The sequence below is a fragment of the Sus scrofa genome, chromosome 5 (genome assembly GCF_054392235.1).
Source record: "Sus scrofa isolate SSC_HxYL_T2T_F1_AM1 chromosome 5, Sscrofa_HxYL_maternal_Yorkshire_Landrace_v2.0, whole genome shotgun sequence".
In the NCBI taxonomy this organism is placed as follows: domain Eukaryota; kingdom Metazoa; phylum Chordata; class Mammalia; order Artiodactyla; family Suidae; genus Sus; species Sus scrofa.
In genome coordinates, this window is record NC_139387.1 from 104,475,562 (window position 1) to 104,492,452 (window position 16,891).

The 16,891-nt window shown below is 37.3% G+C and overlaps 1 long non-coding RNA gene across 2 annotated transcripts in view; it reads right to left on the reverse strand.

Annotated features, from left to right (window-relative positions):
• Nucleotides 1-600: 600 nt before the first annotated feature.
• LOC146403598 (uncharacterized) overlaps nt 601-16,891 on the reverse strand; it is a 686,469-nt gene continuing 670,178 nt past the window's right edge. Inside the window, exons 8-10 of one of the 2 annotated variants that reach the window (XR_014845508.1) lie at nt 15,972-16,872; nt 5,574-5,661; nt 601-2,023 (exon numbers count right to left, since the gene is read on the reverse strand). This is a non-coding gene — a long non-coding RNA (uncharacterized LOC146403598). The remainder of the gene's footprint in view (nt 2,024-5,573; nt 5,662-15,971; nt 16,873-16,891) is intronic. The other variant, XR_014845505.1, reaches the window with a different exon arrangement.

Sequence of the window (16,891 nt, forward strand, 5' to 3'; positions counted from 1 at the left end):
GCAAAACTGAAAACAAAACCAGAATCCTCGCCAGCCAAAAAGGAAGCCACAAGTCCTGCTGAGCCAGGGACCTGTGTCCAAGCGGCACCTTTACAAATAGATTTCCCAGCAAAAGCCTAGAATTCTCAAATGAACCAGATCCAAGCACCCTTGGAGTGCACACCGGGGGACTCACCCAGACACATTGGTGGAGGTGTCGCCACGTCCCAGATGTTACTTTTCTTCTTTCCCCAAATGATTTCTCAGAGCAGGAAGGTCTGGGTTCATGCGTGCAGAAAGAGAGAGAGGTCTTCAAGGCAAAGATGGCCTTGGAAGCTGCTAGGGCAGTCTCTCTCCAGTCTCCTGCTCCTATCCCGGAGCTCTAACCATGGAGATGGCAGTACAGGTATGATCTGGGCATGACCCTAGGGCAAAGACCCCTGGCAATCTGGCCTCTGGAGGCATCTTGCAACTCTCTGCTCTCCTGAAGGAGGTGGCGTGGAGAAAAACCCCGAAGCATCTGATCAAGCCTACTGACAATTGTGCTCAGCGGGCTTAATCTTCAGCTTACAGGTGATTGTGCTTAGGGTGCAATCAAATGAGGAGAAAGGACAAGAAGAGCTCCAAGCTGTTCAATTTTAATGTATTCATTTCTAAAAGAAGCATAAGGAGTATAACTTTTATCTTAGGTATATAAGATGCCTGCATCATCACGTGTACCCCTTGAGAGCCTTCCCCGAGGCTGTATTATTGTTGCTTGAGGGTTCCTCCCTTGTCTTTGCATTCCCCTCCTTCCCCCATCAGCAGCCATCTGAACCTGCCCTTTGGAACTCAGGGAAGGTCATGGAGGCTGAATGAGGTCTATTGCCTAAAATAAGAAATGGGGAAACCGGAAAGGCTTTTCTGCCTAGGAGCCACTCTTCTGGCATCAGTTTCTCTTGCAGTTACCAATTGGTACATGGTATCACCCCAAACCTTAGTAAAGTAAACTGACAAACAATTTGTTCTCAAGTCTGTGGGTCAGAGTTTCAGGCAAGGAAAGTAGGAACAGCTGGTATCAGCTCCATCCTGTAGAAGCCCAACCGTTGTGGCTTGAGTGGCTGAAGCTGATTAAAGTAGGTCGATTGGGACCATACACCTGGAGTCTTGACTCGGGATGTCCATGCAACTTCTTGGTTCTTCTCCATTGGGTTTTCCATGTGGCTAGCTTGAGTTTTCTCATAGATAGTGGTCTCCCCCAGGACCCAGGAGGTAATGTTTCAAGTGCACAAACCACCTTGCAAACTTTTATGAAGCCTCTGCTTGCATCACACTCCTAATGTCTCATTTGTATGCAAATTACATGGCCAGCCTTCAAATCAGCATTGAAGAGGAGTCAGGAGCGTAAATAACACTAAATGCAGTTTATTGGAAAACATCAATGTCAGAGTCTACTCCACCTACCTGGGCAGAGCTGCACTGAAAGCTGCACGGAATTATCATGAAGCTGGAAAATGCGTTCTAACACTTTGTGAAAAGCTTAGTTAACTCTACTCAAATAGCGCTCAATTAGTATTTATTGAATAAGATGGATGATAAAAATCCTTGTATGTTAGCATTTCTGAGACAAGAGCTACAAATTCATTTTTGGAAGACATCACATGCCAAAAAAGTTTCCTTGGTTTAAACTGTATGGTAAGTTGGTTACAGTATCATTCCCATACTCCATTTCTCTCTTTGTACACATACATATTTTGCAGTGTAACTCTCATCAAGAGGTGTTTTCATCAAAAGGTGGAATCTCTTTCTCTACTCCTTACATTTGTGCTGCACTGGTGGCTGGCTTTGGCCCACGGAATAAAAGTGAAAGTGATGTTACCACTTTTAAGGTTTTTTGTTGTTTGTTTGTTTAAGTTCAGGGCGTTGGGCATACTTCCCTTCCCTTCTCTCTTTTGTATTCTGCCTCTGCTAGGGGAACAAGTTCAGGTTTGCCTGCTAGAGGATGCAAGACCACGTGTCGCAAAGTTCCAGCTGAGGACACCAGACCATCCAGTCGCAACCTGACCTGATTGGGGATGATAGAAACAGGAGAGAATCCAGAGATCAGTGGAGGCTGCTTGAGGTCAGCACAGCTGCTCAAAAATTCATAGATGCAAGGATTGGGGTGGTTTGAGGCAGAATATTAACTCAGGTAGTTAGTGTAGGAGCATGGGCTCCCATACATTCTTTGATATGGATATTGATTCACCTTTGTGGCTTAAGGGCTCCAGGGAGTAACACCTCCACAGGCCTTGTTTTATTACAGGAAATGCGCATTCCCCACAGGCTTTGCTTACTGTAGGAAATGCGAATCTCTAGCCCACCCCACAACTGATGGAAAGGGAATGAGAGGAGTGGTGACTTAATCTAAGGAAAGAAAAGGACAAAAAACAAAAAAAAACCGTAAAACTTTGGGGGCATTTCCAACCCTGAAACCCCTATTGGACAAGGACTGATATAGGTAATTGAACCAGGCCAATGGGAGAAAACCACATCTTTCTGGACCCCACGTTGGTACCCCCATCTTTAAGGGATAAAAACCCCTAAAGGACAGTAGAGAAGGGGGGCTCTTCTCCCCCCTCCCAGCCTGTCCTGGGAGCTATTTGCTTTTCTTTAATAAAAACATTGCTTGCTTGCTGCCGGTGTGTTCTCAGAGATCATTCTTTGACCGCCTTGAATGAGAACCCGGATTCCGGTATCATCTTGTTATACGTCAGTAAATAACTGATACAAATATCCTAAGCATTAAGTCTAAGAAAAGAAACTACAAAGCCAAAACAACAATTAAAGGCATTTAATTCTATTTAACTAACTTTCTTCAAATTACTTGGCTATAGAAGTTCAACAATCCCTGCTAGGTTTTTGTTTTATTAAGGGCAACATGTCTGCTTTAATAGTCTGTAGAGCGAACTTTGGAAACTTCTGTAGAATTCAGAAATAATAATAATAGTGAATGGATAGTTTACCAGAAATGCAAAGCAGTGATTTTATTTTTTTTTACTTGCTTAAAGTTATTTAATTTGATTGAACGTTTGGTTCAGGTTTATTATGCATTTTTCTTAAAGTACTTATGTTTTCCCTTTTCTGTCCTCGATACAAATGCCCTCAAATTTAAAAGGCCATTTTATGCAGACATATGTGAGGATTAATTATTTGCACTGAGCCATGTACATATCTGATTAAAGTGCTCAGTGGTAGATGACTTATAGGTCAATATTAAATTATTCATATAAGTAGTTCTCAAAATGCTTCACACAGCTGAAGAGATAAGAAAACAGGCAAATGGAACAGAAAATAATACTTTAAATATCAGTTGAGAGTTAACAAACAGACTTTAATTTTCCTGCCATGCAAAAAAAATCTCTGCTCTCTGCACCTAAATTGTAAATCAACTATAAAAAAAGCTTGTGTGCCTATAGTGAATACAATATATCCTGAGATGAAAACTTGTCTGAGCTTATCATGATTTCTAGAGTAAAAAGTGTGAATAAAAGTGTGGCTTTTACATTTAAACAGTGTGAGATAGTAATATCCCATTGAATTTTACATGCAAATTTATAAGTGGGTTTATTCTCATAGGATCTCTCTAAAATTATCATCTTTGCCATTCATCTGGGAAGCTATCAAGCTCTTCATAGAGATTTGTGATTTAAGATCTCTTGATTTTGCAAGCTTGTCTAGTTGTAAAATTTTTTTGGGTCAAAATTCATGTCTCAAATTAATTTAACACTGAATAATTAAAATAAATGTAAACAAACAGTTATTTAAGATAAGTTAAACATCTTAGCAGAGGTTTATTACACTTAGCAGAGTAGTAATTTTTGATCATAATCATTCTATTTACTTAATTTTATTAAGTATTAATACCTATTACTCTAAGTTGTGCCTATACAGCCTATAATTGTTTTCCTGATTGAAGGAAACCATATTAAATTAGAGAACATTCAGGGAACATGCAATTCTACAGGCCATTGAGCTCTACATTTAATGATTGGTGAGTTGATAGTCATTTTAACTGAAAAATAGTGGTAAATTCCAAATCTAGAAGTTAATTCTTAAATATAATTAGCAATATGCTCAATTATTTATACGTAAGAGTGTCTACCAGGTAGTAAATAAAAATCAGTTGTTGACTCTTGCATTCAATTGACTTCTAACTTCTTTCTTAACCACGGAAATGCTTTTAGTCTGATCTGTTTTTTCAATATCCATGTCATTGCTTTACTGTAAGGCCGTAGTGTTATTACTTAGGAGCACTGTAATAACCCCTAACGACTGATATTCAGGCTGATAACAGCGCCTCATGGCTTACAGCAAGAGTCATATGTTTGTTGAGTGTAATTGAGACAGTTATATTCTGTCTAAATTACTGTAAGTCTGGAAAGTGCTTCAATGATTCGTTAAGTTTTCATGGCTTTGCACGTGCATGGACAGTGTATGAGACATCATGGGTTAGATGTATGATAAACGAATAGTGATTTTATTATAAAATTGTAAAATTGATTTTGGTATTGATTTTAGGTTTTATTTTCACATTAGTTATACATTTTGTCATGTATAAAGTTAATAGACTTTGTGCTATATGCGAACATTTATTGATGAGTCAAAGTATTAGTGAATTGAACCCTGTAGCATTAACCATTACATATATACCAACAACTTCATTTGTAATCAGTATCTCTTTCCTCTCCTAAGAACAAACATTTTTTGTCTGAGTTCTGGAAATTTCATCAGGCCCATCAGGTACTTAAAACTAAATACAGTAACTTTCCTTGAATCTATTATTTTCTATGTAAATGGATAGCATAAAATTTACATAACATCATAAGCTAGAAGCTTGAAAATCATTGCAGAGTTTTCCATCCTTGCATCCTTTTCATACAGTTGCTCAAAAAATAACTGAAATCTTTATTTCCTTCATCCTCCTATGGTATCTTATTTTACCTGCCTTGTGCTCCTCTTTCCTGGACTTTTTGTCAGCCCAGGATTGATTTCTACTTCCAGTTACACTCTTTACAAAAGTCCTTAATGACTCCCCATTATCTACAAACTTAAATTTAAATTTCTTGGCATAAAATTCAGGACCACTTAAGATTAAGGACCTCTGTTCTTATCCTTCTTTGTATTTTGACTCTACAAATGCTCCGTTTATACTTTAGGAATAGTAAATAGTTTTTGCCTCTCCAACATGCCGTGTATACCCTGGTCTTTTTATCATTGTTTCCATAGTTCTTCCTGCTAGAGAAATCTTTTTCCTTATTTTCTTAGCAAATTACCATCCATTTATCACAAGGGAGCTCAGATATTTTCTATTCCACTAAGTTGACAGTGCATCTTTTCTATCTCCCCATCCTCAGGATTTATCACTAAATATTGTCTAAGTGATAGCCCATATATGTGTATTTTCACGTGGGACTTGGGAACTGGGGCCACGTGCCAATATCCATGTATAGGCTGAATGCATATTCCGGTCCCTGACAAAGTATTCAATTCCTTAACTAAATGGTGGTCAGCCTTTCCACAGTGGGTTAGGAAAGAAAGTAAAATACCTAAATAATGTCTTATATAAGACTTACCTTGAGGAAACTCTTTTGTCAGTATTGTTAATTTCTGGTACACTGCACACTGGTTTCACAACCATTCTGAAGATTACAATGACAGACTCTAAAAGAATAATAAAGGGAGGCATTTATATTTATACACCCATAAATATATGCATTCACCCTAAAATTTGCATTGCAAGTCTTGCATGCAAAAACAAAGCCCTGCAGAAAATTAGATTCAGGATTTTGATGGGTTTCTGTCTTTCAAGGCTCTCCATATAGCTTTCTGATTTGGGTAACACTTGCCAGTGGTAATGCTGAAAGATCTGCCAGAGCTGACTCCCAAGAGTTGTTCCCTTAATCTTGCTGCAAGGTCAGGTCTTTTAGCAACGCCACTAAGTCAGCTCAAAAGCCCATGATCAACCAAGTTCTCTTGGGAATTGCTGCTTTTTTCCGAGATAGAGCTGGTGTCCACTTAAACCAAAACAATTTTAAATTTTGTTCTTTTATCAGGGAATCTTGATTGCAGGAAAGTGGGGAAATACTTTGGAAATTAAAATCAGTAATTCTGAATTTAACAAATGATAGATAGTAAAATACATAACTGTAACATTGACATAAAATGTTACTTATATTGAATATAATGAAATGGATGGGGTGGTGGGTATGGATTTATTAAGTGAACAATCACCCATTAAACATGAAGTATTATAATTAAACTAAATTGTTAGTAACTACTGTAGTTTTGATGGGTATATTTAAGTTAAGAACTTTCTCCTAAGAAAATTATTTATAATTTCACTTTTTCAACTCATGTCAAAATAGCTTTTTACCAAGATATCTTTATGTTGTCACAATCATGTTTTATGCTTAAAAGGCAAAACAGCTTTTACTGACATTTTAATAATTACATAGGTGGTATTATCATTACTGAAATTTAGAAGACAGCTTCCAGAATCAATAGTCATTATAAATTACTTATCCCCAAAATAACTGTAGAATATTTCTTGTCAAACTATCTCATTGCTTAGGTTTCTTTCTTTTAAAGGATTTTATATACCAAAGTATTTAAGGAATTGCTGGGAAATATATTGGTTACTTTTCATGCATTATTCACAAATGGTTCATTGATTAGATTCCTTGTCAAATGAATAAAAATAACTCATTGACAAACTTCATCTTTGAAGAGGATCTTGAATTACTCCTTTTGTCTTTTAAAAGATTAGGTATTCAAAAAGGTCTTATTTAGTAAAATAAATAGAATAGAATTAGGGTATATTTTTTCACTCCATTTACTTAATGAAATTTTTATCTGAACATGGCTAATAAATAGACTTTTTTCAGTTTGTAAAAGATTGTCATCATTATCATTAATAAAAACATCTAAAATCGAGTCCTATGGTAAATATCGGGCGTAAGACATACAGTTCATCATTTATCCACTTTACATCTCTCCTTATGCTTAGTCTACTTGTGGTCTCCATTGTGCATAAACTCAGTTATTTGGTTGTCATTCGATAAATGTATGTGCAACTATTCCAACTCTTTAAGTGTCTCTGACAAGAATGATAAAACAATACTCCGTTTAGCACTATAACGCCAAGGAGAACCAACTCATCCATCCCATGCAATACATAATCTTATTGGAATTTAATGGATCAGTATTAATTAGTAACAAGTAAAATATAACTGCATTAAATTCTTTTAACATGAAATTATTTCTCCTTATGTGATCCATCAATGCCTCTGATGTTTTACTTCACTAATCTTCATTCACTTTGCATCAAAATCTGTTGACTTTCATAGAATTTGTTTCATGAATGGTTATATTAAAAACAGCTTATCCACTATGCACTTAGCATTTACTAAAACTTTTTAAAATTATAAACTTTTAAGACAACAATTAAGCATTTCCCACTCTGAGTAGCAAAGTAAAAAGAAATAGCCATTTAGGATGTACATTTATTAGATATCTGCCATAAGAATACCCCGAGGGTTTCCTTGCCTCAATGTTTTATAAAAATCATACATAAGTATTTGAGGATGCCTGATGCCATATTATGGACTGATTTATTCAGTTAATTATTCAGTTAATAAGCGTACATATAAGAATTAACCAATGACTTAAGGTCTTGTTATCAATTTTTAATTTCCTTCTTAACAATACATTGGACTGGAGAAAACAACTTTCCTATTTTAGTTTCCTCCTTTCGGGGGTTTAACGTACCAGTGTTTCTGTAATGGCAGGAACAGCAGTATTTTAGTTGAATTTCCCTCTTTTCTGCTATTCTCTTATCCAATTCCCTGACGTTTAAGTGTATTTCTTTTGTATTTCATTAGTAAATTTGTCTTCTGTAATTTACCTGAAGGCTTTCATCTCTTCATACGAAGGATATATAGAGATATTCCATTATCAAATTCTTATTGGGCATTTTTTCCTCCTCCTTTTTTTTGTACCCCAAAATGCCTTGGGCGTTATATTTTGTGGTCTAAGGACAATCTCACCACTGTCACTAATCTGTGTTATGCAGAATGGTGAATTGTCAAAGCCGACTCCTAATAGATTTTCATACCAAACTGTGCTAAGATTTACATTGTATTTGTTTCCTGGCGTTACTTTAGCAAAGCCTCACATGGGATTACCTAAACAACAGAAGTTTATTCTCTCCCAGGTCTCTGAATTTAGCCTGATTCACTTTCTGTTTTAGATGCAAAAATGTGACTATGAATTCGTTTAATTTTTTTCTTTGTGGGGGGGAAGTAGGCATATATAGAAGCAATATCCGATTCAGGCTGGAAATAGGGGTGGTTGCTTTTATTTGGAAGAAAGAAGTATTTTATGCCACTTCTTGCATTTATGTTATTAAGCATGTCCTAGTTTTCAGTTGTTTTGAGATATTGCCTTTTAACAAGCTTATAGTCAATATTCTTGTCATTCCATGTAAATACGGTCTAACTAAAACTGATATGGTTCCTCATTTCTTAGCATTCTGCAGGGATTTAGTCATGTAAATAATATAGAAATGATGGTTCCTCAGGGGTGCACTTCCTAGGATTCCTTGCCTGTATGATACGCCGGGTCCTTTTAATTCCTGTGTCCTAGCTTTAGATTCATTAGGAATGCTAACTTCACTTAAGATTAAAACAAATCTTTTGATATAGCGAAAGAAGAGTCTAATCTCAGAAAGATTTAAAAAATCTTTTTAAAACTAGCAGCATTCCATATGCAGAAATTATTATTTTTACAGAGTTGACAGCTTATTCCTTATTCTATAGCTCACATTTCAAGCTTAAAATTCTGCACCAGTTTAACCTGCTCTTATTGGGATTGTTCCTTCCATTATACACTTTTCTTCTATTTTCCACCAGTGAAAAAAAGCAATGACCCAAATAATCCATGAGTCTAAGATAGATAATTTCAGAAAGCAGCTCCTACATCACTGATTTTTCTTTTCTCCCAAATGATGTGCTATAAAAGAGAGGAGATAGAGATTCAGCACAAGATAAGAACATATTTCAGCAGTGCGAAACAATTTTATCTCAGATTCCTAGTGAACAGAGTTTATTCATTTTAAAACAAAAAAGGAGCATGGCAGAATTGCAGGGCTCCTTCCCCCGGGGACTTAGTAACTATACCTCGTATTTCTAGTTACGCTTTGGAACAGACCTTCTTTCCAGATCCTCTCGTCACTAAATATGAGAGAGCTGATGTACCTGGGGGTAAAGCTTTGATGGTGACTGAAAGCAAAAACATTTTAATGCAACTAACTACACCAGATTATGACCACATTATGTGGTTTTCTTGAAGATTATCCTACACAGGTGTATCTGTGGTACTGTCTGATGCATATAATTGCCCCCTCTATTACCTATAAATTGAAGGTTAGATGCAGAGGTTTCACCAGGTAAAGGCTTTATTTGTTTGTCTTTTTAGGGCCATACCTGCAACATACGGGGGTTCCCAGGCTAGGGGTCGAATCAGAGCTGAGGCCACTGGCCTCCGCCACAGCCACAGCAATGTGGGATCCGAGCCGCGCTTTATATCCAATATAAATCCAAAGGCTTTATATTTTTAAGAATTGTTCATTAATGGTATTATGTTCTTCCATCAGGAGACATTACTCTGTTTTTGACTTTTTTTTTTTTTAATGTTGACAAGCATTAATATATTCATTTCTTATATCTGCTATTTTAGAAGCTGCAAACTGGTGATATTCCAGTTTTATCATTACTTCTTAATTTATTATCAGGAATACTTCTATAAGGAGAGACTTGGAAAACTCTTACAAACTGTCATTGTAAAGCCTCAATTCCTTTGGCACAATTCATGAGTTTAATGATATTTAGTGAATTTAGCATCAATTAGGGACTGACATTTTCACAAGGGAGATCAAAGAACATGTGCCATGTCTGTCTTTGCACAACAGGAACCAAATAGGAAGGATATTGAAATGATCCATAATTAATGTTCTAGCAAAAGCAGGAGCTTAGAGACAAAAGAGACTAAGGAAAAATTAAACTAACCTTGAGATCCCTCCAAGAAACCGTACAGTATATTGTTTGCTGACAGGTCATTTGAAATGTAAAAGACATGCTATCTTGGTAAGAAAGTCCAAAATTAAGAACAATATTACTTCAAAGCTTAACTGATAATATGAACTTTCATATTTTTAGATCATAGTGATTATTTGTGCTTATAGTTAAAATTCTCAAGACACATAATAAAGAAATATGAAGTTATATTAATTAGTTAATTCATGCAACAAATATGTTAAGTACTTACCTAATAACTTGGATAGTTTTACCTCTACTGTGTTTTAAATGTATCAATATTAATATTCTCGCAAGTTGCTTATTTATAAGAGCTGTTTTTTGCCTTTTGAGAAAATCAATCCTACCTTGATACTTTCAACCTATGATATCAAAGCAGAAAAAGAAGATAAAATTCATTTTCCCCCCCGTTTGGATGGCTAAATTGAGAGGCTATCCTAAAAGATTTTTGAGAAGTGGGATTTTATGTGAATACATTTATTTTAATCTTACTTTTTAAAAATATTTCCCTTTAGAAGACACTGTTGCATTATATATACCCATAAATGAAACTATCTTGATTTTATTTTAAGAAAAAAAAAAAATCTCACTGGTCCACTGAAATTCACTAACCCTCACTTTCTATCCTGAATTCTACACGTCACACATACAATTGGAATGATCTGTCATGGAGTGAAGAGAGGGGAAAATGATTTCTATCGTGGCTCTGTAAGTGGGTGATATATGAACTTTAGTCAGGAGTGGAGTTAAAATATGCAAGTCTAATTTAGAGAACGTTTTCATTAATGACTTAGAGGGACAATTTTTCATGGATGATACACCTACCTTTACTTTCAAATTAAGATAAAAATGTGTGGTGAAAATGCAAAATTGCCTCACTAGAAAAGTTGCTGAGAGAGTCAAAGTATTCACTTTACATAGTAATTTATTTCAATCTAAATTTTGAGAGAATGTTCTTGCATCCAGTTTTATTCCAAAATGTTATTTCCTTCAAGCAATATATATATATAAATAAAGAGTTAGTCATAGAGAGGGGCCCAGGAGAAGTCACATAAAACTAAACTTGATCTTAGACATCTCTGCCTTTTAAAGAGATGAAGGAGGTTGTGGCTGCATAATTCAGGTCAGTGCAGGAAATACAAATATTTTTACTGCTTTATTCTTTTCATACAACCTGTTCATCTATGAGGAGATGACAGGCCTGCCATTTTAATGTCTTTGCCAGTGTGGGGTGCTAAGAGTTTACACCTGGTATAGATGGCCCGTAGTTTAATAGAACATACCCATAAGTCTTTGGATCCAAAGCAGGACTACATTTAGTTAGAGGCGATGGAGAGATAACGCCTCCTTTAAATATGTGAGATAATTACATGTGTGTATATGGACCTGGGCCTCCAATAAAATCCTCTGTCTCCAAAACCTGCCCTCTGGTTCATTTTGCTGTACCCTCACCATATAGAAGGTAGCCAGCTGGAAAAATGTGCTGCTATGGTTAAGAAAAAAAAAAAATGTATATGGATGGTTTCAGGCCGTGAGAGATTTGGAAATGTAGAATATTGTATTATTGAGTGATAGCCTTTTATGTGCAACAGTCAAAGCTTCCTATTTTTTTTTTCCTTTCTGAAATATACTTGAATCTCCTGTTTTATGTTTGTTTTGTTTGGTTTGGTATCACAGGTGTTGGTCGATATACCCTTGAACACTTTTTTGTTGTTGTTCATAAGACTCTATTTCTGATACAGTTAGAGTCAACTGTATTTATTGTTGTTGCTTTGTGTGTGTTTGTGGTTTGTCAAGTAAGACAAAAACCTGACAGCTACGTAGAATTAAGAAAAGCTGTCCTGGAGTTCCCGTCATGGCTCAGCAGAAACTAATCTGACCCGTATCCATGAGGACGCAGGCTTGATCCCCGGTCTCGCTCAGTGGGTTAAGGATTCAGCATTGCTGTGAGCTGAGGTGTAGGTTGCAGATGTGGCTCAGATCTCAGGTTGCTGTGGCTGTGATATAGGCCAGTGGCTGCAGCTCCAATCGGACTTCTGGCCTGGGAACTTCCATATGCCACAGGCGCAGCCCCAAAAAGAAAAAGAAAAGAAAAGAAAAGAAAAGAAAAGAAAAGAAAAGAAAAGAAAAGAAAAGAAAAGTTGCCCTACCAGTCGTCATGGCAGAAGCTGCACCAAGTTTAATGCGGTTGCAGGAATGGGATTATAGTTCAAGAAATAGAAGGTCGCTCAGGACTGACACTGTTTTGAGGACTGGTTTGTCTTTGGCCTCTAGTAGCCTTTCCTTGTTCATCTGTGTACTAGTCATCTCACCATAGTGTTGACTAAGATTCAACCAATTCTTGTTTCTTTCTCCCATATTGCTGCAAGTTTACCATCTCCTATTATAATAATCGTTCAAAAGGCAAGCATCCACAGCTTCTGCCTACTCATGGCTGTTTTTGCCTCGTGGCATCTGCAGTTTGGCATTGCCCTTTATGCTTCTGTCCCAAGTTACTCACTGAGTCTCTGCATCTAAAATTCAGGTTACTGAGTGAGATCCATCAGTCCCAATGATTCCTACTGAAAATGTCTTCACAACAACTCTCTCTATATATATACATATATATACACATTTGAGGGGACACAGACGTGTCTCTTCCTTGAAATTAAAATTACCAGAGAAGGGGTGACATTCTAGCTCAGTCTAGCAATGGACAAAAGTAAGAGAAGGACAGAAAGGAATCTGTAGCCACCGGGTCACAAGGGGAAAAGAGAGACCTGGATAGGCTCACAGGAAAAGGACCACCTTTACCGATGGCTAACTCTGTGACAGGGTCTATGCAAAGCCTTTGACAAGTTATTCCGTTGAGATTTTACAGCAGATTTTCAGGAATTTAAAACAAAACATCCTTTTTGAATTGATAAGGAAATTAAGAACGGTTTAGCAACTACCTCAGTATTAAATGACTTATATTTGGAAGGTCCACGTGTCTCACAGCTTCTTCTTTTTCCACTGTAAAAATCTGCTCTCCGAAAGAAGAGCCTTCTTTTTCTCTAGGCTGAATTTCACTGTGAGCACAAAAAAGGGATATATTTAATTTTGAGTGGGTGGGAAAGCCAGGAGAAAAAGGTGAATGAAAACTGTTTATTTCAGGCAGAGAAGACATGTGAAAAAACTCATGAGAAAGACCATGCCTGGGGATGTTTGAAAGAATATATAGACCTATTTGCCATAAAACAAAGCAAAACAAAGTAAAATTCTTCTCCTTTAACTCATTTCCTTCCTCCTCCTCTATTTTTGCATATTTTTACTGCTCTCTGTTAGGGTAAAACAACAAGGACAGCAACAAACAAACAAAAACAAACTCAGAAACTCAGAGGTATTGCCTGTTGTCATCACTTTTTTTGTTTTTAATCTCTTGTTCTCTCTTCAACCCACTAAATTTAGGTTTCTGTCCATTCCACACAACTGAAGCTGTTCCTGTCAAGGTCATCAGCCATGCTGCTGTAAATTCCCACTGGTTTTCTCTTTGTTCTCATGGATTGACCTATTTATTTAACCACTCCTGCCTTCTTTGAAGTCTTTTTTTTTTTTTTTAGGGCCATACCCGTGGCATATGGAAGTTGCCAGGCTAGTAGGCAAATCAGAGGTATAATTTCTGGCCTACGCCATAGCCACAGCAAGGCATATCCGAGTCCAATCTGCGACCTGCACTTTAGCTCACGGCAATGCCAGATCATTAACCCACTAAGCAAGGCCAGGGATGGAACCTGTGTCCTCATGGTTACCAGTTGGGTTCATTACCACTGAACCATAAAGGGAACTCCTAAAAGTCTTGTCCTCTGGGTTTCTAAGATAAGACTGGTTGTTCCTTCTTCTTCTGTTTTAATGAATCTTCTTCTTGCCTAAATCTAGTGCCCCAGGGCCCAATGGGTGGACAGCTTTTCTGGCTAATTTTTCTTCCTCAGTGATGCTAGTCAGTTTTAAGCTTTAGAGATCATCTTTAAGGAAATGATTTCCAAATTCGTTTATCTTTCCCTAACAACTTCTCTGAGTTCCCGACTTGTATATCTAACCAGTAGTTTAAAAAAGATAAAAGATTATTTTCCTTTCATCTGTATGGACCATAAGTCCTCAGTAACCCATGTTCCTTGGTACCACGTGGTCTCACCATTCTTGGCAATTAGGCTAAGAAGGAATGGGAACTGGGAAGGAGAAATTTGCCTGCCTTTACGCATGCTTCAGAAAGTTACACATACCGCTTCTAGCTTCCATTGTCCAGAACTTTGTTTTCCTTCCAGCAAGGAAACGTGATCTTTATTCTAGGCAGCTACACGTGCAGCTAAAAATCAGCTCCCTGTGCTAACAAGGACAGAGGAAAGACCAGACTTCAGAGAATAGCAGTATCTGCCGTAATATGGAATACAGGTCTCCGTGTTACCTTCTAAAACTTTCTCATCCAGTCCTTCGCATCCTCCATCCAGTTCTCAAAGCCAAGAATCATTCCTCCTCACCTGGACTTTCATCATTGTCCTCTAACTGGTCTCCGTGATTGTATTTTCCCAATCAATTCTAAATAAAGTAGTCAAAGGTGTCTCATAAAAATGTCACTCAGATCGTTTTTGATTAGGCCTAAGTTCTTCCAACAGCTTTCACTGCACATATGATAAAAGCCAGTCTCCTTACACAGGTGAGGGCCTGAGGGTCTGGCCACTCCCGGGCTTTCCCTCCTATGTTCTAATTCTCTCTCCTGTGCACAGTGGGCCCTGGTCAGGTTCATGAATTCACCACATGCATCTCCACCTCATAGCTTTGACACGCGGTACTAGCTCTGCCTAGAATGTCCATCTTACTCCTTTGCCTCATTCATATTTCACCTTAAATATCTCCTCAGTCAAAATTTTCCTTAACCTCTCCATTCCACGCTGTCCACCATTCAGTCTCTTTCAACGGATGTTTGACTTTCTTAAAGGCATGTTTCAGGCTTATATGTTTACTTGTTTTTTATTTGTCCCCACAACCCTCCTGAATATATGCTTCTTGAGTGCAGCATAGCTCTATCTCCCATGCCCAGAAGAGCGCTTCTATCACAGCAGGCAGACAATCAAGAAGCCCCTTTGTAATTGTGGAGAAACGGAAATACTCCTTGCATGGCTACCTGTGGCAGGTGGAAAGTGGCTAGAGATAAGGCTTATGGGGTGAGAGTCTTCAGAAAATTATGAGCCATATAAAGGAGTCTGTGCTTTGTCCTAAAAGCAACCAGCAATCACTAATGTGTTTAAAATCAGGGGAGTAACCTTTCCTCCAACGTGAACTTTAGAATTTTAGAAAGATCAGTAGTTTCAGTAAAAATATGAATAGCATTGGACAGTAGTAACAGCAGTACTTAAATAATACTACTAGCTGTAACAGTAGCAATAGTTATAAACAGGCACTTGTAGTAAACACTAGCATAATAAAAGTGACTATTTCATAGGTAACCATAGTACGTACTAAGTGCTGGCATGTGTATTTTGTATACATTATCGCTGGTATACAGTAGCCATAATAATTCCTACCTTTCAGTAGTGCTTTCTCTTTGCTAGATATTTCTGTATGAAGTTTTCCTTTTTGAAAAATTTTATTACAGTTGATATATCATATTCTGCCAATTTCTGCTGTACAGCAAGGTGACCCAGTTATACATACATATATATACTTTTTCTCCTATTATCTTGGATCGTGTTTTATCACAAGTGATTGGATATGGTTCGCTGTGCTATACAGCAGGACCTCATTGCTTATATGTATGAGCTTTTCTGGCCTTCAGTTGTTTAATCTTCACAGCATATGAAGTAGGTACTCTCTAGTTCCCACTTTACAGAGAAGAAATCCAATTTGTCACAAAGGCAAACTCACCCGGGGTGTAAATAGGTGTGAGCTGAAATCCAAGTGCACGATTCTACTACGGCGCCGATGGCAATCAGGGGAACATCCACGTTCATAGATCATCGAATCACATGTGTGGAAGAATCCAAGCCTCACTGGAGTTAAATAATTGGTTCCAAATCAGGAAGTGAGAAGGTGGAACTGGTATTTTGACACAGTTCTCTTTTATCGCAAAAGTTTATGCTTTCGGGGGGGGGGGTATAATTGTGAATGGAATTGTGTTCTTCAAAAATTTCTACGTTAAAGCTCTAACCCCCCAGTACTTTAGAATGTGACTGTATTTAGAACCAGGGGTTTGAAAAGGGTCAAAATGAGTCTGTTAGGATGGTTCTTAATCCAACCCAACTGGTGTCATTCTAAGAAGGAGAGATTCGGGTTTATAGAGAGGCACCGGGTGTATGCTCACAGAGAGAAGCCCATGAGGCCCCGGAAAAAAACAAAAAATGGAGCAAGCCAAGGAGACAGGTTTCGGAAGAAAGCAAACCTGCTGACACTTTCGTCTTGAACTTCTAGTCTTCAGATCTCTGAGAAAACACATTTCTGTTGTTTAAACAGCACAGTTTAAGCTGATTTAAACAATGCTGTATTTTATAATGACAACCCTAGAAAAGTAATACAGGATATGCTATCCTTTCTTACTCCTAAAGTTGCAAAATTAGTTAATATTTTTCAAATTTATTTACTGAATATTTTATATAGGTCAAAATTTAATGCCTTTTTTTATTTTAATGAACTTTCTTTTAAGGTAGGTATAAAGGATCCCCCAATCACACCTCCCTCAGCCTGTACTTCTATAAATTTACTGTGGAGTGACATTTCTGTAACATGCAGAAAGCTCAAAGGTGCAGTTTTGGCATCTGCAGTAGCATGCCTAAAGGGATTGCAAAAAA